This window comes from Marmota flaviventris, chromosome 4, assembly GCF_047511675.1.
Source record: "Marmota flaviventris isolate mMarFla1 chromosome 4, mMarFla1.hap1, whole genome shotgun sequence".
NCBI lineage: Eukaryota > Metazoa > Chordata > Mammalia > Rodentia > Sciuridae > Marmota > Marmota flaviventris.
Genome location: NC_092501.1, coordinates 26501006 through 26523442, shown reverse-complemented (window position 1 = coordinate 26523442; position 22437 = coordinate 26501006). Strand labels below are relative to the sequence as shown.

The window sequence follows — 22437 nt, the reverse complement described above, 5'->3', positions numbered from 1 at the left end:
TACTTACTTACTTACCTACCTACCTACCTTTACTTTTATGTGGTGCTGAGGATCGAATCCAGGGCCTCGCACATGCTAGGCGAGCGCTTTACCGCTGAGCCACAACCACAGCCCTGGCTTTTTAAAATAATGTTGCTGTACCCTACATGTACATGTATTTGAGAACCTGTTTTCAATTTTTTTTTGTTATAAACCTAGGAGTAGAATTGCTAGGAGTGGTCACATAATAATTCTGTTTAACGTGCTAGAATGTTTTCCACAGTTGCTGAACCAGTTTTTACTCTGCCAGCAAGGTAGTAAGGTTCCAGTTTTTCAATATCCTTGCCAATTGATGTTTTCTCTTGTGGGTTTATTTTGTAATTTGATGTAAAACTCCTTTCCATAAATCTGGATTTCCTGGTATCCTCCTTTCCTGAAGTAACTGGATGACTCTGCTTTTTATTTAAAAAAAAAAAAAAATATATATATATATATATTGCTATCCTAGTGGGTGTGAAGTGTACCTTGTAGTTTTGATTTTCATTTTCCTAATGACTAATGATGTTGAGCACCCTTTTTAATCAGTTTATTCATCATTTGTATATCCCCTTTGGAGAAATACCCATTCAAATCCTTTGGCCATTTTTAAGTTGCTGGGAAAGTTTTTTCTTTTTTTGAGACAGAATCTTGCTATGTTGCTAAGACTGGTATTTTTGTACTCTTGGACTCAAGTGATCCTTCCACATCAACTTTAGGAATGCTGGAACGACCAGCTGAGTACACTGTGCCTGGCCTAAGAACCCAGGTGTTTTTTTGTTTCTGGGAATCAAACCCAGATCCTCCTGGATGCTAGGCAAGTGCTTTACCAGTGGGCTACATCCACAAGCCAAAAATTCTTGATACATTTGGATACTAGACTCTTATTGGACATATGATTTGCAAACCAAAATGCATCTTTAATTCATCATATACTCCCTTGAAATATATCATTTCATATATATTGTATTTCTATTTTCTACTCCTACTCTTTGTTATTGCTATCATATTTTGCTTCTACATATATAATGAACACCACAGTTCATTAGTATTTTTACTTAAATTATTATTTTTAAAAGAAGTTTGCAGTGAGAAAGTTTTAAAATATTTACTTACATAATTATATTTGCAGCACTTCTCATAGTTTTTATATAGGTTGTATCTATTACTGTTTTCCAAATAATAGAAATATATATTTTTCAAAGGTATTTTCTTGGGATGGGGTTGTGGCTCAGTGGTAGAGCGCTCACCTAGCATGTGAGAGGCACTGGATTCGATCCTCAGCACCACATAAAAATGAAATAAAGATATTGTGTGTCCACCTACAACTAAAAGATAAAATTTTTAAAAGTATTTTCTGCTTCTTCCCTACTCCCTTCTCATTTTTATTTATGGGATACCAGTTATACATACATTGAACCATTTGATAATTTCCCACAGGTCACTTAGGCTTTGTTCAATTTTTTTTTCCCCCTCAGTGATTTTTCTCTTAGTGCTTTCTTTCCTATTATTGGTGTTTTTTTAAGTTCAGTGTTCTTTTCTTTCACAGTGTTTAATCCTGAATTAAACCCATCTCATGATATTATCATTTCAGGTATTATATTTTTTTTCCATGAAACTTATTTTATCCTCTTTATATTCTACATCACTTTGTTCATATTACAGCTGTTTTTAATGTTTTTGTCTGCTAATTTCATCCCCCTCCCGCCCCCTGAATTTGTTTCTATTGTCTAAAACAAAAAGTTCTCCTCATTATGGGTCATGTTTTACTGCTCCTTGTCTAGTATTCTTAGATTTGATTTCAAACATTGTGAATTGCTTTATGGAAAATCTTTTTTTTTTTCTTTTGGCGGGGGGCAGTCCTGGGGATTGAATCCAAGGCCTTGTGCAACCTAGGCTAACACTGCCACTGAGCTACATTCCCAACTGTTTTATTTTGATACAGGGTCTTGCTAAATTGCCCAGGCTGTCCTGGAATTTGTGATCCTCCTGCCTCAGTGTCTGGAGTAGCTAGGATTACAGGTGTGTACCTCCATACATCTATTTTTCTGGTCTTTCTTCCTTCCTTCCTTTCTTTTCTTTTTGTATCGGGGATTGGACCCAGGAGTGCTAAGCCACTCAGCCACATTCTCTGCTTTTTTTTTTTTTTTTTTGGAGACAGGATCTCACTGAGTTGCTTAAGGCCTTGCTAAGTTGCTGAGGCTGGCTTTGAATTCTTCGATCCTCCTGCGTCAGTCTCCCGAGTTGCTGGGATTGCAGGCGTGCACCACTGTTACTGGCTTATTTTCTTTTTGAAAGAATATAGAGTTTATATTGGTTGGCAATTGAGTTGCTTGCAACTCTATTTATACTTAGTATTTTGTGCTATTGTGGCAGATTTTAAGATTTATTTGGATAGATTTTTTGATATAGCCTTTATTCTAATGTTCATCATTATATGCAACTGACTTATGACCTTTCTGGGACTCCTACAACATGTCCTAGGTGTTCAGTTAGGCTTCTGCAATTTGGCTGGTCAGAACAGAAAAGTCACCCAGGTCTGTGTGATTTCTAGTTGCTGCACTGATAGCTGTTACATAGCTTTTTGCCTGATCTTGTGGAGTATCAACATGTACAGACAGACTCAAAGGGTCTATTCAGGTATGTGGAGCCTTTTTCTACATAACTTATTCTCTAATACTCTGCCCCACCAATTCTAGTCTCTTTAGCTTCTAGAAACTCTGTTCTGTTTCCTCAAGTAAGTAGTGCCATTACTCTGGGGTTCCCTTTATGGTGTTGCAGACTGGAGTACCCCCAGGGAGAAGGCTAGGACAATTTTAAGGTTCACCTCACTTGTTTCTTGTCCATCAGGCATTATGGTCTGGCATTGTATATCGTCCAGTGTCTTAAAATACCTGCTTCACATATTTTATCTAGTTTTCTTGCCATGGTGGGAGGGCATGTTTGGTACCAATCAGTTTTTGTATAGTGGAAGCTGAAGTCTAGTTTTTGTCTTTTACTCAGTTTCTGTTTTATTCAAATTTAGGTCCTGCTTTGCCTAGTTCTGATATGCACGAATTTTAGTTATCACAGTTTAGTGAAATAATACCAAGGCCCCAATAACATGGTTCAAATTTCAGTTACCATGGTATATTAACTTTGAGTAACTATATGAAGTACAAACATTTTGGCTGATTTTCCATTCTACAGATCACTATGTGAAAAACAAATCTACCTCATATGACAAAGTATGTTGGTTATTAGTCCTTTTGCATGTATGTTACTATGTTAGTAGACAAGGAAGCATTTAGTCAGATTGTCTCCTAACAGTGTTAAGCCCTGGTGATATTTTATAGAAATAAAAAATTGAAAGTGGAAATTGGCTAATAGAGATGAAACAAAGTAACAAAAATTGGTAACACTTATTGAAATTTGAGTGAAAGGTTAAATAATTAGCTGACATAGTAATATTGACATAGCCACCATTTGATAGACTCTAGGTAGGTAGCTGGAGGAACTTAATAAAGATGAATTTATTTTAAAAGAGGAAAGTAGTCGTGAAAAAGATGCATATGTTCCAGATGGAAGAAAATACCTTCATATTAAAGAAAATAACTACATTAAAGTCTTCTGGAAGCTGGGAACACACCTGTAATCCCAGTGACTGGGAGACTGAGACATGAGGATTGCAAGTTCAAGGCTAGTCTGGGCAATTCATCTAGACTGGCTAAAGTGGCTTAAAAAAAAAAAAAAAGCTCCCAGTATATTTTACAACGTTAGAGACACAAAGGATAAAATATGAAAAGCTGATCTAAACTTAGAACAACAGTTCACCAAGGCATAAAAAAGGTGCTTGCTTTTATGTTTATAAAGATTCTTGAGTCTGTAGCTTGGTGATTTTCATGTTTTTGAAAATTGTAATATATTTTTAGAGGTTGTCTTGTGCCATTTCTCTTTTTCCTTCTGTGAATCCAAATACTCCTATTCACTTTTCACTGTGTAATTCATAGTTTTTATATTATTTTTCTATCTTTTGACTCTTGTTTAGCACAGTGATTCTCATTATTTTCTTTCTTTCTTTTTTTTTTTTTTTGTTTCTGCTGTAGCCTGATCCCTGGTACCATGTGCTGGTGCTATGGTGGCTTGAAGGCAGAACCTGCATACAAATTCTCACTTGCTCTGTATCTAATCTCTTAAACAAATCTGATGAAGTCATAATTTCAACTTTTATATTTTTTAATTATAGGATTTCCTTATATTGTATGTTTTAAATTAGAGATTCTAGTTTTCTGGTGCAACTCTACTTTTTCATCAGTTTTCTGGACTATCTTAAACTTGGTTGTTTTAAAATCGTGGCTGGTCATTCCAATGCTTGTCACTTTGGAGACTGTTTTTTTAAAAGTTTGTCTATCTATAACTATATATTAATCACAAAGTTTACTTCTTAACCACACAGTCCCCCCCTTTTGTACTGGGGACTGAACCCAGGGGTGCTTAGCCACTGAGCCACATCCCCAACACTTTTTATTTTTTATTTTGAGACAGTCTTCCTAAATTGCTGAGGCTGGCCTTGAATTTGTGATCCTTTGCCTCAATCTCCCAAATTTCTGGGATTATAGGCATGTGCTGCCACACTCAGTTTAACCATTCTTTAGTATGCAATTCATTAGTTTAACTACATTCACATTATTGTGCAACCAGTCTACAGAAATTTTTACCTTTTGCAAAACTGGACTCTATACTATTAAGCAACAACTCCCTATTTCATCTCCTTCCAGCCCCTGGAAACCACCATTCTAGTTTTAAAATTTGACTATTCGTGTTAACTCATATCAGTGCAATCATACTTTATCTTTTTGTGAATGCTGTATTCACCATGCATCATCTCAAGGTTCATCCATGTTACAGCATGTGTAAGAGATTTCTTCCTTCTTTAGGCTGAATAATACTCAATTGTATGCACATATACCACTTTATCCATTCATCTGTCAGCGGCACCTGTTTTGTTCTTACCTTTTGGCTCTTTGACTCTGTTTGGTTTTTTTATTTGCTTAGTTTGTGGTACTGGGGATAGAGCCTATCACTGAGCTATATCAATATCCCCCCCTTTTTTTTTTATTTTGAGACAGAACCTAAGTTGTTGAGACTGGCCTCAAAAGTTGTGATTCTCCTGCCTGTAACCCTAGCTTAGATTACTTTTGTTTGTTTTTGGCTTTAAATTTGGTTATTTGAAGGGGTCAGTGGACCACGCCTGTAATCCCAGTGTCTGGGGAGGCTGAAATAGGAGGATCACGAGTTCAAAGCCAGCCTCAGCAAAAACAAGGCACTAATAAGCAACTCAGTGAGAACCCTGTCTCTAAATCACAAAATAGGGCTGGGGATGTGTCTTAGTGGGCAAGTACCCCTCAGTTGTTCAATCCCTGGTACCAAAAACAAAACAAAACAAAACCAAAAAACACAGTTATTTGAGCCCTTCACTTTGAGTGCTTGATAATTTTTAATGATAATATTAAAAAAATTAATGAAAATATTAGAGACTCAGTGATATCTTCCTTCAGAGAGGGTTTAATATTTTTCATAAGCATATCCCTTTTGTTGAATTGAGGCTGCTCTCTTTGGTGCCCTTTTTCTGATCCATGGTGTTAGCTCAATGCTGAGAGTTTTGTTTTTTTTTCCCCTGTAATATATCTGAGTACTTCCTCCTAGGTGAGCCCTGCATTCTCAATTTTTAGCTCCCCAGCATCATTAGACTGCTGAAATATGCTTTAAACTTGGTTTTCCAGTATCTTGCTCTGTGTATGTAAAACTTCAAAGCTAGCAGATGCTTTAGGGGAAATTGTGGACAGAATGTCTGGCTCTCCATAGTGCATTTCACTTCTCCCAGTATCTTTTTTTTATTATTATTGTTTTTATTATAGCTTAATGTTTATACACAGCAGTTGGGTCATCCCGACAAACTCATACATGTATAGAAATCAATTTAAGTTCATGGACCTCCCTGTTTATTCCCTACCCCTCCTTCCTCTACTAGACATCCCTTTCACTTGGCTATTGTATCTCATTGGTTTGTATGTAATCTTATCCCTCAGTACCTCCCACCCCCCCTTTCCTGTATTTTACTCCAGCTTCTACTTATGAGAGAGAACATTCGACCTTTGAGTTTCTGAGTTTGGCTAATTTCACTTATCATGATGTTATCCTTTTCCATCCATTTACTGGCAAATGCCATAATTTCATTCTTTTAATGGCTGCATAAATTTCTTAATCCAGATAGCTGCTTAATATCTCGACCCCCTAAAATATTAGATATATTGGTTCTCTAATGCCTTCAAACAGTTTTCTTTTGTATTTTATTTAGCTTTTACTGTTCTTTTCTCCATGAAATTTAGTCTCATAACAATTACTAAATTATAGCCAAAAGCAAAATCTCAGAGTTTTTATTAATTGTCCATGTTTTATTTAAACATTCTCAGATTATAGAAAAGTTGTATAAAAATCTAATGACATTTTAAAAATAAACCATTTGAGAATAAGGTACTGTACCCTCAAATTCTTTGAATATATATTTCCTATAAATAAGAACATTCTCCTACATAACCTAGTAAGGTTCAGAATATGGAAATTGATATTGATAAATATTTTGTCATCTAATCTACAGTCCCCATTCACTTTTCTCTGTTAATCTTAATTTATGGCCTTTAGATAAAAGGACCCTAATCCATAGTCACATATTGCATTTAGTTATCATGCCTTTTTTTCCCTTTAGTCTGGGATAGTTACTAGTTATTCAGTCTTTTCTTGGACTTTGATGATATTGACATCTCTGAGAATTACAGGCTATGTATTTTGTAGGTGTTTGTTGTTGTTGTTTTTGATGCAGAGATTGAATCCAAGGCCTTGCACATGCCAAGCACACACTCTACCACTGATATATCTCTGTTGAAAGGTTTTTTTGGCGGGGGAGGGGGGTTGTACTGGGGATTGAACTCAGGGTACTCAGCCACTGAGTCACATCCCCAGCCCTATTTTGTATTTTATTTAGAGACAGGATCTCATTGAGTTACTTAGCACCTGGCTTTTGCTGAAGCTGACTTTGAACTGGTGATCTGAGGCTGGCTTTGAATTCGTGATCCTCCTGTCAGCCTTTCTAGCTCCTGGGATTACAGGCGTGTGCCACCTTGCTCGACTGAATGTTTTTTGAGTTTGGATTTTTTTTTATGATTATATCTAGCTTATGTGACTTATGTGTCTTTGACAAGAACATTACAGAGGTAATCTTATGTTCTTACTGCATATTATCAAGACTTGATTTTCATTTTCTTTCATTTGTTGTGTTATTAATGTTGATCATTATAATGTTGATTAAGATGTCAACTTGTTTTTTTACTGTAAAGTATTTAATGGGAGGTACTTGGAGACTAAGTATCCTGTTCATTAATCTTTCAGTTTACTTTTAATATCATTAATGGATTCATGAATTTCTACTTTATTCAGTAGCTTATGGTATTAGTTGTTTATTGCCAAATAACAAATTACCACAATTTAGTGAGTTATAATTTAACACACAACATTTCTTATTTTGGGGGCAGTTCACAAATGAGTTGTATTTAAACTTTAAATGGCAAATAATTGTTACAGGTTGAGCATCTAATATAAAAATCTGAACTCCCAAATGCTCCAAAGTCCAACTTTTTGAGCACTGACATGACTCCACATGTGAAAAATTTCATAAGTGACTTCTTATGATTAGTTGAAGTGAAAATGCAGGTGTATTAGCAGTATTATATGAAATAACCTTCAGGCTATGTATATAAGGTGTCTATCAAGCATAAATGAATTTTCTCTGTAGACTTGGGTCCCATATCCTTAAGATATCTCTTTATGTATATTCATATATTCCAAAATACAAATAAACAAACAAAATGGAAAATACTTGTTTCAAACATAAAATTAAACTTATGAAGTGGAAACATCATTTATTTATTTATTTTAAAGTTTATTTATTTTTAAGTTTTCATGAGCTCTAATATGTTAGAATGCTAACTCCTAAATTGACAGCAGCTGTATACCCTGACATAGGCTTTTTCCTAGAATTTTCTCACATCTGTGTTTGTTTCCAAAAATATATATTTTTTTATTCTTTATTGTGGTATAATTGGCAAATAAAAATTATATATATTTAAGATGTACAACATGATGTTTTCATATATGTATTCATTGTGATTACCACAGTCAAGCTGATTAACATGTCCATAATCCAACATACATTTAATATCTCACAGTTTTTTGGAGTCAGGAGTCTAGGCAGAGCTGACCTGTGTCCACAAAGCCATCATTAAGGTGTTGTCCAGAGCTATGATTTCATTTGAAGGCTCAGTTAAGGAAGGACCCACTTCTAAGTACATGGTTGTTGGCAGAATTCTTTCCTTCAAGGACTACTGGACTGAAAGCCTAAATTCTCAGCTGGTTGTAGGCTCTAGTTCCTTGCCACATGAACCTCTCCATAAGACTGCTTGCTTCATTAAATCATGCAAGCCAAGAAGGACAGTAGAGTCTCTTAGCAAGATGGAAGTTACAGTCTTATTGAAGCAGTTCAGAAACCCCCACCTAGAAGATCCTCACCATAATTGTTATTTTTTAAAAAAATATATATTTTTTAGTTGTTGATGAACATTTATTTTATTTATTTATATGTGGTGCTGAGTATCGAATCTAGTGCCTCACACATGCTAGGCAAGTGCTCTGCCACTGAGCCACAACCCCAGTCCACCATAATTGTTCTTGTTAAGAAAATATCAGCAAAGATTTTTGCAAAAGAGCTCCGTGTGGTTAGAACTTCCTATTTCTTGTTGCTCTGTTTTGCAAGAACTAAGTTTAACTCCAGACTTGCCGATATCACTCCTGCTTTTGTGGTAAAACGTGTAAAACCTCTGACTGTTCTAAAAAAAAGTGAGGCAAAAAGCACTTTTTGAGAATTCAAAGAAAAAAATTACTTTTATGTAGACTTCTGCAAAAACGTAAACCTTCGACCTTGCCCTCCCATCCCCTCCAGTATAAAGTCCAAAAAATTTCTCAACTCTCAGTCCAGAGGAAGAAAGGCATGAGCCAATCTGCACTGTCTGTGGCCAATTAACCTTCTTCCTTCTAATTCCTTAATGTCTAGCCTCATCTGTCCTACATCAGTATGTAATTTAGTCACAGAAAATGTCATCCCATTATCTTTGCCATGTTCTCTTAGAAGGAAAGGTACTAGGCTATCCCATACTCAAGGGGTTAGGATTAAATAAGGGTGTGAATACCAGGAGGTGGGAATTATTGGGGAACATGTTAAGAGTTTGCCTGCTACCATCGTAATCCATTATTATCATTATTTAGTTAGATGTTTAAATTGTCTCAGATTGATCCTGTCCCAGATTTTCATTCTGGCCCTGTGTCATTTGACATGTTTCTACTGTTGTTTGAACCTCTGAAGAACATATTTTAAGCCCATCTTGAAGTTTCCCTGTCTGAACCCTGGAAACAACCATTGTCCTAAGGTTCTTTCATTTATTTAATACTTAGAATCATTAAATGTGTTCATCATATTAATGGTGTTAGTGCTTCTGGGCCTTCTCAGTTGACAGATCTAGGGAATGTGTGTGTGTTGGTAGGAGGGGAGTATGTGTGTACATGTATACAATACATACATCATTTACTTACAAATAGCTCTCTCATTATATTAAGCTTTGAGATCACAATATTGCCTTCAGTTGTAATTCAGCAATATAGTATGCATTTTAATTTTTTTTTCCTTTCTCTTAACTCCTTTCTCTGATTTAGGAACCTAGCTTTTATTATCCTCAATATTTGATCCATCACTCTTATTTGATGGGTCTTCCTATATAACTCATTTCCTGTTGTCCCCACAGCTTTCTTTCTATTTCATACCACATTCATACATCTTATGGATGCTTTCTTTACCCTTTTGGGAACATCTGATAGCTTGGGTGCTAGGATTACCCTTTCTAACTTCTTTATTCCACTGAGTCTGAAACTGACTGCTCGACCATTGCCCCTCCACCTCAGTGTGTGACATCTTTTGCCTACCTGGAAAACCTTGATGCTGTGCTGTCCTGTGTAGATGTGGATGCCCTCATCCTTCTACTCGCTGCTATTCTCCTGGTTTCCTCTCTCCGCTAAGGCTCTGTCACCCCATGCTGAACCATTTCCACCAGAAAATGTTTTTCCTGGAAGTCTATACCAGGCCTTTCTGCCCTCAGGGATAACCTTCTTATACCACTTGGGATTCCAAAATCCCGCATTGGGTCACTGTGACTCCCCCCCCTCCACTAAGCTTGTTGCCTACTTATCCTGTATTCAATGTCTATTGAACTCTGAATTGTTTACAAAGGAAGAAGAGGGAAAGGTATCAATTTTAAAAAATATATACACACATATATATATTTTTTAAAATTGATATCTATATATGGTTAGTATATATATGTATATATACATGTGTGTATATACATATACAGTTAGGTGTAGGTGGACACAATACCTTTATTTAAATATATATTATTATATTATTATTCTAATCAGTTATACATGACAGCAGAATGCTCTTCGATTCATTTTATACAAATGGAGCACAATTTATCACTTCTGGATGTACATGAAGTAGGGTCACACCATTTGTACAGTCATACATTACCTAGGGTAATGATGTCCGTCTTATTCGACCATCTTTTTTACTCCCTTCCCTTCCTCCCTTCCTTTGCCTAATCCAAAGTTCTCCACTTGTCCCATGCCCCACCCCCATTATGGATTATCATTTATTTAGAGAAAACATTCAGCCTTTGGTTTTGGGGGATTTACTTACTTTGCTTACCATGATATTCTCCAACTCCATCCATTTACCTGCAAATGCCATTATTCTATTCTCTTTCAATGCTGATATTTTATTTATTTTTATATGGTGCTGAGATCGAACCCAGTGCCTCAAACGTTCTAGTCAAGCACTCTACCACTGAACTACAACTCAAGCACCTCAAATTTTATTTTTAAGAATACTAGTTTTTTGGGCTGGGTTTGTAGCTCAGGAGTAGAGAGTGCTTGCCTAGCATGTATATGGCACTGGATTTGATCCTCAGCCCATATAAAAAATAAATAAATAAATAAAGTATTGTGTCCATCTACAACTAAAAAAAATTTTTTAAAAAGACTAGATTGTTATAAAAAATGCTTTTAACCTAATATGTTAAAAACTTATACAGACATCACTTATTTCCATATTTATGTAAGCATTACAGGTTTCTTTTATTTTTTTTTTTTATAAGAGACAGCTATCTTACTAAATTGCTCAGGCTGGCCTCTCACCATCATCCTACCATAGCATCTTGAATAGTTGGGAGTACAAGCACATGCTTGTAGTGATACATTAGCTACTGTACCCAGCTACATTGCAGAACTTGTTTGGTCTTTTCTTTCCTTTTTGTGGTACTGGAGATTGAACCCAGTGATTCTCTACCACTGCATTATACCCCCAGCCCTTTCTATTTTTAATTTTGAAACAGGGTCTGTCTCAGATGCCCACTCTGGCCTTGAATTTGTGATCCTCTGGCTTCTGCCTCCTAAGTAGCTGGTATTACATGCCGGTGCTTCAGGGCCCAGCCTACATGACAATCATGTACCCAAGCTTTCATGCCATTAATTTTACTCACTTATTCCCATCCCTGCCTCTCCCCGCCAAAAAAGCTAGTTTGCCAGTGTCTCTCTCTGTTTGTGCCACTGCTATTCTTCTAGTCTTTCAGGTTTGACATTTTGGAGTTATTTCTGGCTCATTTTCCTTCTTTCCTTATAATCTGCCACTGAATCCTATTGATCCTTTTTTTAGATGTGTGTTTGTCATCTCCATGTTGATGATTACAGCAGCTTTTTTTTAATTGTGAAAATAAGTACTCTTTTATTTCAAATTTCAGAAAAACATGCCTTTTAAAATATGGTTAATTTTGAAAATTGACAGCTTATCAGCAAGCAGTGTGCTAGGAAAGCAAGAACATCAGTTAACAAGTAGTATTATACCCACCTCTTCAGTTATACCACTGGTTATCTTGAGAAATGTGGTGAACGCTCTGAAGATTTTAGACTCAGCTGTGGGCGCTATAGCATGATTTGCCAGTCATGTTTTACTAATTTCCAACTTTAAAAATATAGGTGCAAAGGATATTTTATGATACTGAATTAATTATCCAAGAAAAATTCCTCCCTATTAATGTGGCTTATGCAATCTTTTTTCCTCATTCTATGCTAGTATTTTGTCTTTTTGTTGTTTTAGGAACTTTGATTATCAGTTGTTTAAACCCTCAAGGTTAAATTGTCCTTAACTTTTTCCATATCCATCCAAATTTATTCAGTATGACAATTTTGGCTCCTTTCTGAAAAATGACAGAAATTAAGTTTAATTAATACTGAATTTTTTTTTAAAAGAGGATTTTTTTTAATATTTATTTTTTAGTTTTCAGTGGACACAGCATATTTATTTTATTTTTTATGTGGTGCTGAGGATCGAACCCAGCACCCTGTACATGCCAGGCAAGCGCGCTACTGCTTGAGCCACATCCCCAGCACCAATACTGAGTTTTTTTCATGTGTAAAACTCTAACTCTGCTTTTTAAAGCAAATAAAGGGAATAACAACAGCATCATTTCAGTGCCCAAATGTCAATATAAATGGCATCAGTACGGTATGTAAGCAAATCTCAAATATAGGACATTAGTAATTGGAACATCATGCAGTGATTTAATGTTAGTAAGAACAAGAAGCTTTATAACAGGTAAAAGAACCAACATACTGCATTAAATTGAATATTAACCTAAGTAACCATAATTTTACAAATTGTTCCATTTCATAACTTGCTTTTAAATATACTTTAACCTCATTTTTTAAAGTTAAATGCCTATTCAACAAAGCTTATTGAACAAACGTATCTACGCAAATCTACACCCTAGAGTACCAGAGTAAACAGGAGACATTATTCAAAGATGGATAAGTTCTATTATTTTTCATCATCTGTGTGATCAGGTTGCAAAGGACATACTTTTTTCTCTTTGCTTTTCCTAAGCTACTGCTTCCTGCCTCTTCAGGAATCTGATTCTTTTTTTCAAAATCTTTAGTGGACAGCCTGAAGAATTCTCCAATTCCTTTTTGCTGCTTGGGGGTTGAACATCACAAACTGGATTTCCTCCTGCATACGTATTTTCAACCTTCCTTGATGAAAGCCATGTACAATTAGTGGCTGAGGTGGAGGGACCAAGGACCTTTCTTGAGAAGCCACCACTTTTCTGTAGGTGCTTGGGATACTGTCTGCTTTGAGTTTGCACCATGTTCAAACAGGAGGAGATGAGAAAAACGCAGATTCCCAGCCAAAGGTGTTTCACAGGAGAGGGACCTCTACAGCTTCTTGAATGCACTTTCTTTCCTTAGTTCCTGTAGTAAGTCTAGCATTCCCAAACTGTCTTTGGCTCCCCATTTCTTAATAAATGAAGTAATTCCATGTAAAGTGCCATTTCTATGTAACACTTTCCTAGATAATCAGAATAGTTTTTAGTTTGATCATTGCTACTTGCTAGTACCCATCAACTTTTAGTAATTCATTTAACCTCTTGTATCTTTTTTTTTTCCCTTATTAGATTGTTATACAGGGTGAATAAGATAATGAACTGTGAAAGAACATTATCCAGCACATTCCGTCCAGTCTAGTTAGAGCAGTCTCCCTCAAGTAGCAAATGAGTATTATTATCAGTACTATGACTATTCCCCAAGCAAACAATGCTTCCTTCTCTTTGATATGTAGTTCTCATTGATCTCTCACCATTAAGCACACTTACTGAACATGTACTATGAACAGACACTGGAGACGAAAAAATGTTGTGAATCCTATCTCTAAGGAATACAGTCTGTAGAGGAGGCAATATATAATTAACTTTCATACGGTAGCAAGTGTTACAATAAACTTAAAACCTGTGTCTGAACCTTTCTAGATATTAGAAAATATAACAGCTATTGTCTAACACAATATAGTGTATTACTATGTTTTTCCTTGTAGTAACCATTTATGTTAATTTGTCCCCAAAATAATGGAGTGTAAATTGAGATGGAGATTTGATTCCCAGAACCATCAAAAAAAAAAAAAAAAAAAAAAAAAAAGGAAAAGAAAAAGAAAGGATAAAAAGAATAAACTACATGAGAGCATGTCTGTTTTGTAATAGTGAGTCTATGGATTTTGGAGATAAGCACACTGGGGCCTTTTGTATGTCATTGCCATTTAGTCAAGTTCTCTGAACTTATCTACTCTCCTTTTGTTTTATTTTTTTTGCCTGGGGATTGAACAAAGGTGTGCTTTACCACTAAGCTGTGTTTCTAGTCCTCACTTTTAATTTTAATTTTTGTTTTTTTTAGTTGTAGATATACAGAACACCTTTATTTTATTTATATATTTTCATGTGATGCTGAGGATTGAACCCAGTGCTAGGCTAGCATTCTACCACTAAGCTATAACCCAAGCACCTCAAGTTTTTTTTGACACAAGTTCTCACTGAATCGCTGAGGGTCTCCTTAAGTCGCTGAGGCTGGCCTTGAAGCTGGGAACCTCCTCTTTCAGCCTCCCAAGTCACTAGAATGACAGGCATGCGCCATACGCGCCACTCTCATTTTAAAGTAATAGTGTTAACAACTCTTTGACAAGCTTGCAATGATTAAATGAAATAATGTACTTAAAAGATATAACACAATGTCTGGCAAACAGTTTTTGTCTGATAAAATTTAGTTCTTGTAATCCACATTGATTACAAGAATTTATGTCCAGAACTGGGGTTGTGACTCAATGGTAGAGCACTTGCCTAGTATGTGTCAGGCCTTGGGTTCTATTCTCAGCATCCGCATAAACAAATAAAATAAAGGTCCATTGACAACTAAAAAAATAAATAAATAAAATTAAAAAAGAATTCATGTCCACTCTGGTCATGAAAAATAAATATTTGATTGGTGGATAAATATTGTTCTTATGGTCTATAGTTCATAATGGCTTCTCAGAACCTTGTGGAAATGCAAGTGACATTTATAGAAGCCTGTTCTTGATAATGATTCCACTTTACTTTTTTTTTAAGGGGGGAGTTACTGGGGATTGAACTCAGGGGCAGTTGTCCACTAAGCAATATCCAGCCCTATTTTGCATTTTATTTTGAGACAGGGTCTCACTAAGTTGCTTAGTGCCTTGCTGTTGCTGAGGCTGGCTTTGAACTCGCTATCCTCCTGCCTCCTGAGCTGCTGGGATTACTGGCATGCACCACCGCGCCCAGTTTTATTTTTTTTTTTTTTAATTTTTTATTCTTATTTGTTATATATGACAGCAGAATGCATTATAATTCATATTACATATATAGAGCACAATTTTTATATCTCTGCTTGTATACAAAGTATATTCACACCATTCATGTCTTCCTCATACAAGTACTTAAGGTAGTGATGTCCATGTCATTCCACCATCTTTTTTTCACCCCTTTGCCACCTCCTTCCCACTCCCTCCCTTTGCCCTATCTAGAGTTTGTATAATCTTCCCATGCTCCCCCTCCCAACCCCACTATGAATCCAACCTCCTTATATCAGAGAAAACATTTGGCATTTGGTTTTTGGGGATTGGCTAACTTTACTTAGCATGATATTCTCTAACTCCATCCATTTACCTGCAAATGCCATGATTTTATTCTCTTTTATTGCTGAGTTATATTCTATTGTGTATACATATACCACGGTTTCTTTATCCATTTATCCTGTTGAAGGGCATCTAGGTTGCTTCCACAGTTTAACTATTGTGAATTGTGCTGCAATAAACATTGATGTGGTATGTTGTTTTTAAGTCCTTTGGGTACAGCTGGATCAAAAGGTGGTTCCATTTGGGATAGCTGGATCAAAAGGTGGTTCCATCCCCAGTTTTTCAAGCAATCTTCATACTGCTTTCCATATTGGCTGCACCATTTTGCAGTCCCACCAGCAATGTATGAGTGTGGCTTTTTCCCCACATCCTCGCCAACACTTATTGTTGTTTGTATTCTTTGTTGTTGTTGTTTTGTTTTTTTTTTGTTTGTATTCTTAATAGCTGCCATTCTGACTGGAATGAGATGAAATCTTAGAGCAGTTTTGATTTGCATTTGTCTAATTGCTAGAGATGTTGAACATTTTTTTAAAAATTCGTTGATTGATGTATATCCTTTTCTAAGAAGTGTCTGTTCAGTTCCCTGGCCCATTTATTGATTGTGTTATCTGTTTTTTTTTTTTTTAATTTTGAGTTTAGCTTTTTGAGTTCTTTATATACCCTAGAGATTAGTGCTCTATCTGTTGTGCAAATGGTAAAAATTTGCTCCCAAGCTGTAGGCTCCCTATTCACCTCACTGATTGTTTCTTTTGCTGAGAAGAAGCTTTTTAGTTTGAATCCATTCCATTTATTAATTCTTGATTTTAATTCTTGCACTATAGGAGTCTTGTTAAGGAAGTAGTAGGGGTCTAATCCGATATGATGGAGATTTGGGCCTGCTTTTTCTTCTATTAGACGCAGAGTCTCTGGTTTAATTCCTAGATCCTTGATCCACTTTGAGTTGAGTTTTGTGCATGGTGAGAGATAGGGGTTTAATTTCATATTGTTGCATATGGATTTCCAGTTTTCCCAGCACCATTTGTTGAAGAGGCTATCTTTTCTCCAATGTATGTTTTTGGTGCCTTTGTCTAATATAAGATATCTGTAATTATGTGGGTTAGTCTGTGTGTCCTCTATTCTGTACCAATGGTCTACTAGTGTATTTTGGTGCCAATACCCTGCTGTTTTTGTTACTATTGCTCTGTAGTATAGTTTAAGGTTGTATACTGATGCCACCTGCTTCACTCTTCTTGCTAAGGATTGCTTTAGCTATTCTGGGTCTCTTATTTTTCCAGATAAATTTCATGACTGCTTTTTCTTTTTCTATGAGGAATGTCATTGGGATTTTGATTGAAATTGCATTAAATCTGTATAATGCTTTTGGTGGTATAGTCATTTTGGCCATATTAATTCTGCCTATCCAAGAACAAGGAGGATATTTCCATCTTCTAAGGTCTTCTTTAATTTCTTTCTTTAGCTTTCTATAGTTTTCGTTGTAGAGGTCTTTCACTTTTTTTGTTAGATTGATTCCCAAGTTTTTTTGTTTTTGGTTTTTTTTGAGGCTATTGTAAATGGGGTAGTTTTCTTCATTTCCCTTTCAGAGAATTTGTCACTGATACACAGAAATGCCTTTGTTGGTATCCTGTTACTTTGCTGAATTCATTGTTAAGGAAGCAGTTTTGATTTGCATTTGTCTAATTGCTAGAGATGGTGAACATTTTTTTATATACTCGTTGATTGATTATATATCCTTTTCTGAGAAGTGTCTGTTTAGTTCCCTGGCCCATTTACTAGTTCTACAAGTTTTCTGGTGGAATTTTTTGGGTCTTCTAGGTATATAATCATATCATCAGCAAATAGTGCTAATTTGAGTTCTTCTTTTCCTATCGGTATCCCTTTAATTTCTTTTGTTGTCTAATTGCTCTGACTAGTGTTTCAAGCACTATGTTAAATAGAAGTTTTTTGTTTTTTTTTTTTTAAACTGGGCTTTGGACCCAGTTTTTATTGAGCTGCATCCCCAGCCCTTTAAAAATTTTTGTTTAAAAGAAATTTTGTGAGAGAGTCTTGCTAGGTTGCTGAGGGTTTTACTAGGTTGATGAGGTTGGCCTTGAATTTGTGATCCTCCTGTTTTAGCCTCCTGTCCACTCTCGTTTTTCTTCCTTACAACCTCCCCAAATCTTAATTTTACAGATACACCATGCTGTTATTCTTATGTCCTAAATGTACATCTTTATATACTAAAGGAATAAGTTTTTTTTCATCCTTCAAGAAGTAATTCGTGTTTTCTTGAGGACATTATTGCCCTGATAAGAATGTGGTTCCTAGAACATAGATAACACCAGAGCAGAACAAATCCCAGGAGCTGAAAGACTCCTGGAGCCCAGTGTCTATGCTATGGATGGGCTAGAGACAGGGAAGAAGGGAAAGAAGCAAAATTTAAACTGTAATTAAAGTTACAACAATTGGAAAGTATTTATCAAATTCTAACTCTAGGTATCCCCAACCATGCTGGGTGTGGGGGAATACTACAGGTGCTACAGGTGACAGAAACCATCTCTGCATTTTTAATTTTTTTTTGTACCAGGGATTGAATCCAAGGGTGTTTAACCGCTGATCCACAATCGCAGCCCTTTTTTAGTATTTTGAGACAGGTTCTTGCTAGGTTGCTTACAGCCTTGTTAAGTTGCTGAGGCTGGCTTCAAACCTGTGATCCTCCTGCCTCAGCCTCCTGAGCCACTGGGATTATGGGCATGCTCCACCACGCCTGGCCCATCTCTACTTTTAAGGACCAGATTCTGAGTGGGGACTCACAAAGATAACACGCAGGATAGAAAGAGTAAGCATGGGAGATCTGGCTTCAAATCCCAGCTGAGCTATACCTGTGAGCCTCAACTTCAAATCATCCAGAGTTCTTATTTTAATTTCATCACAACTTTGTACAATAAGCTAGGTAGATGTAATCATCCTATATAACAGGTGGGACTTTCATATTTGGAATAAACTAAATAAGGATTCTTAAAAGGCAGTTGTTGAGTTTGTTTGTATAGGTAGAGTCTGAATGCATTGCAGGGGCTATGGAATTCTGTCATTCTCTTGGCCTGAATTTTTTAGTTGATGTAGTAGTGAAAAGGGAATTCTGTTTCATGGCTTAAGGATACGTAAACTCTCAATGCAGCAATCTTTTTATTGTTGATTATTATAGCTTCTATTACTCCTAGAAGTTGACCAACAGGGACTTGAGTTTAGGAGATTTTGTCATTCAGCTTTCATGTGGTAAATGCTCAGGCCAGCCCTTTGCCTGCAGGGCCCTCAATCAGTGAAGAGGATCTGTGACATTACTCCAGGCAGCCAAGAGTGGGGGAGGAATGGAGGTGTAAATGAATTTGTGCCATTGAATCTGATATGGGCACTGGATATTATATTGTTCCTGAAACACTGGAGGCCCTTTGTTGCAACATTTCAATCTTTTTCAGATTCTTTCAGGTAGCAGAAACCTGCTGTGCTTGCCTTTTTGTTTTGTTTTGGTTTGGTTTGGTGATAACTGGGGATTAAACCCAAGGGCACTCTACTACCACTAAGCTACATCCCCATTTTATTTTTTAAATTCTTACTTTGAGACAGAGTCTCACTAAGTTGCTAAGTCTGGCCTCTCAGCTACCAGCATAGCTGGGATTGCAAATTGCAAGCAAATGCCAACTGCTTCAGGCTTGTTTTTTATTTTCTTGAAGTTCTGGGAGTGGAACTCAAACTTGCTCTACCATTGAGCTAAATCTCCAGCCCATAGCATAGTTTGAAACCAGTTTTTAAATTTTTTCTTAAAAATTTTTTAGAGCTGAGGATGTAGCTTAGTTCTATAGTTTTTGCCCAGTTTGTGTGAGGTACAAGGTTTAATCCCCAGCATAGCAGGCCCCCTTCCCCCAAAAAAGAATCAATCTTAGGAATTTCAATATAATTTTCAAGGAAAAACAAAAGTAGAGAATGACATACTTTTCAGATATTTTAAAGGTAAAACTTAAGAGGCATTATTTGTAAGTGTTGAGGGACGGAAAGTGTTCCACCTTTATTATAAACTGATTTTTTTGTTGTTGTTACCCTCTTCATTTAGACTGTGCTCCCTCCTAAATTTGAAGATAAGGGAAAGGAGTAAAAGTTACAGTCTACTCCATTTATTTTGTAATTATATGTTTTTCCTTAAAGATCTTAAGTGGCATTTACCAGTATGGGTAAGATTAATTGTTACAATACAAACCAATTTGAAAATTAGTTTTTAAATTGAGCTATAATATATAAAAGCTTAACAGCAGTGTACAGATCTGACTATATTCAAGTGCAGTTTTCATACCTATACCAAAATTGTCTTGTAATAATTGGGAATATATCCTCTGTGTGGTGTTTGCAAGTTAATGCTATTTTGGAAATAACACCAGTGTAGCTAGTGGGTTCTCTGGGTATATGTGGCTCATTACTGATCATAATTTTATTTTAGAGTTTTAGTTTAAGGGGATAGAGTGAACTCTTTCAAATTCTTAATTGTTAGGGGAGTTTTGATGGAGGATGGGGTGAATGAATGAGGAAGAGCATTAGAATGAGTAAGAGTAAGGAAACTGAGGTAATAATTCATCAAATACATACAGCAAAATTAACACAAATTCTTGAAAGTGGAGGAGACAAATCATTCATATGAGGAATACCTTAAAAACTTACAAAGGAACACTCACAATTACAAAAAAGTATACACATTTTAATAAAAAGAGCCTCTAGTCTATGGATGAAGGGCTTTAGGTTGGCCTCTAAATCTGACTGTGCTATATGTCATGCAGGTGGTTTCAGTTTGGCTAAAGTTGAGCCATGGACCTCCTCTGAAAGGAAGGGGGAGAAGTGACAAACTGTCTTCCACAGCTTATTCTGTTTTCTTCTTCTGTAGTTTCCTAAACCCTTTTTATTTCCTCCTATGTCTTCTACCTCTACTGTTTTTCTCGGATTCAGTCACTCCTTCAGAACAAGTGTGAGACTTTTTTCTACCCATCATATGCAGAACTTTAACTAGCTGTTTAATAATATACCATGTATCTCCTTAGTAATAGCATAACAACTAGTAATAACTCATAACAGTGAGTTTTATATTACGGATTTTTAATATGGATGAATTTAAAATTGAGAGAATGTTATAAGAATATAAATTCCTTGAAGACAGGAATTTTGTGGGTATTGTTTTGTCCACATTGTTCTGTTTCTGGTGCCTGCAGTACTTAACCACAAGGAAGGGCATTCAGTGACTACTTGTTGAATAAATGATCAAAATATTACTCTCAAGAAAATTTTAACATCAGGCAAAACATTCTTGATACTTCTAGTCTAGAGCAGTAATATGAGTGGAACAGTAATTCTCAAGGGTATAGAAGCTTTTAAAATCCTTTTTCCTCTATTCCTTTCACCCTACTGCCTTCTCCTTCCAATATAACAATCTCTTACTAAGAACTACTGACTGATACTGAAATTATTATAAGCTGTTCTAAGGAGACAAATATGGATTGTCAGGGTAAGAGGGAGAAGGAAATTACAAGTTTAAAGGTATTAGGGCTGAGATGAGCATTTGACCAGATTTCACGGTAGTTAACTAGCTAGAGTATCAGGAAGGACAGGGAAGGAGAGTTGATGTAGGCAGTGGGGAAAGGTCAGATGGATAGTGTGCTTTAGAATTTCATATAGTAAATATAGGGAACCATTACAATTTATTATTTTTAGTTTCTTTAAATGTTGTAGATGGACACAATACCTTTATTTATTTTTATGTGGTGCTAAGGCTCAAACCCAGTGCCTCACATGTGCTAGGCAAGTACTCCATCACTGAGCCACAACCCCAACCCCCATTACAATTTACTGATGAGAGTAACATGATAAAATAAAGACAACTGTTCTCTTTAGCTATGTTTTAAAAATGGATTATAGTTTGAGATGAAGGAACATTGGAAATGGTGAACAATATTCATTGCTATAACAGTTCAAGGTGATTTCATTGTTTTTTGTTTAGTTTTCTAATCCAGTGATGACTTTAGCAGATACCTTTTTTTTCTCTCTCTCTCTCTCTCTGTCTGATACCTTTCTTTCAAAGTCTGACGTGTCTACTTACTTTATGACTTACGAATGAACAAGACAGGAGGAAGAGTTCTGCACTAGAAAACAGTAGGTCCCTTGTTCTCTACTTTTTAAATTCATGAACATGGATAAATACTTATTTTCTCTTGTGCATTGATTGCCTTAATTGTAAAATGAGGATAATCATCTGAGGGCAGAGGTCTAGATTAGAATATCTTCTGAAGTCCTTTTCAGTCTATTATCCATATTTAATTATAGTCTGTGTGAACCATGAATGTTGTATTTTGCTTCCTATATTCATTCCTACTAGAGGGGTTACAGAAGATAAAAGGCCATCATGATAATAACTATTTCAAAATCTCTAAAGTCTAATGTTATGTGTATATTGCTATATTCGAAAATATATATACATTGGGTGTGTTTAGCTATTTAGTATTTTAGTTTTTATTAGACTATATAGCATTCAAGCTGATAGACAGAACTTTAGCCTGGAATACTTTCAGAGAAACTTGAAAAATATAAAAACTGTTCCACAAGATATAGTGTCTTATAAAACTCAGTAATACTGCAATAATATTAATTTTGTTTCCTTAGGATTACTAGAAATTGTAATTTCTACCTTTGTTTGCTACTGAATACACATGTATTTTACATATAAACTTTTTGTTTGGATGGTTTTA

The 22437-nt window shown here is 35.8% G+C and overlaps 1 protein-coding gene and 1 pseudogene across 7 annotated transcripts in view; one reads left to right on the top strand and one right to left on the bottom strand.

Annotated features, from left to right (window-relative positions):
- The window catches only part of Btrc (beta-transducin repeat containing E3 ubiquitin protein ligase), a 186462-nt gene that overhangs the window by 46208 nt on the left and 117817 nt on the right, over positions 1–22437 (top strand). For 3 of the 7 annotated variants that reach the window (XM_071610973.1, XM_071610978.1, XM_071610974.1), the window contains one exon: positions 1961–2037. The exons of the other annotated variants lie outside the window; for them this stretch is intronic. The gene's annotated coding sequence lies outside the window, so the exon portion shown is untranslated. The remainder of the gene's footprint in view (positions 1–1960; positions 2038–22437) is intronic. 7 annotated transcript variants of the gene reach the window in all.
- Positions 13028–13866, bottom strand: LOC114088393 (PCNA-associated factor pseudogene; annotated as a pseudogene).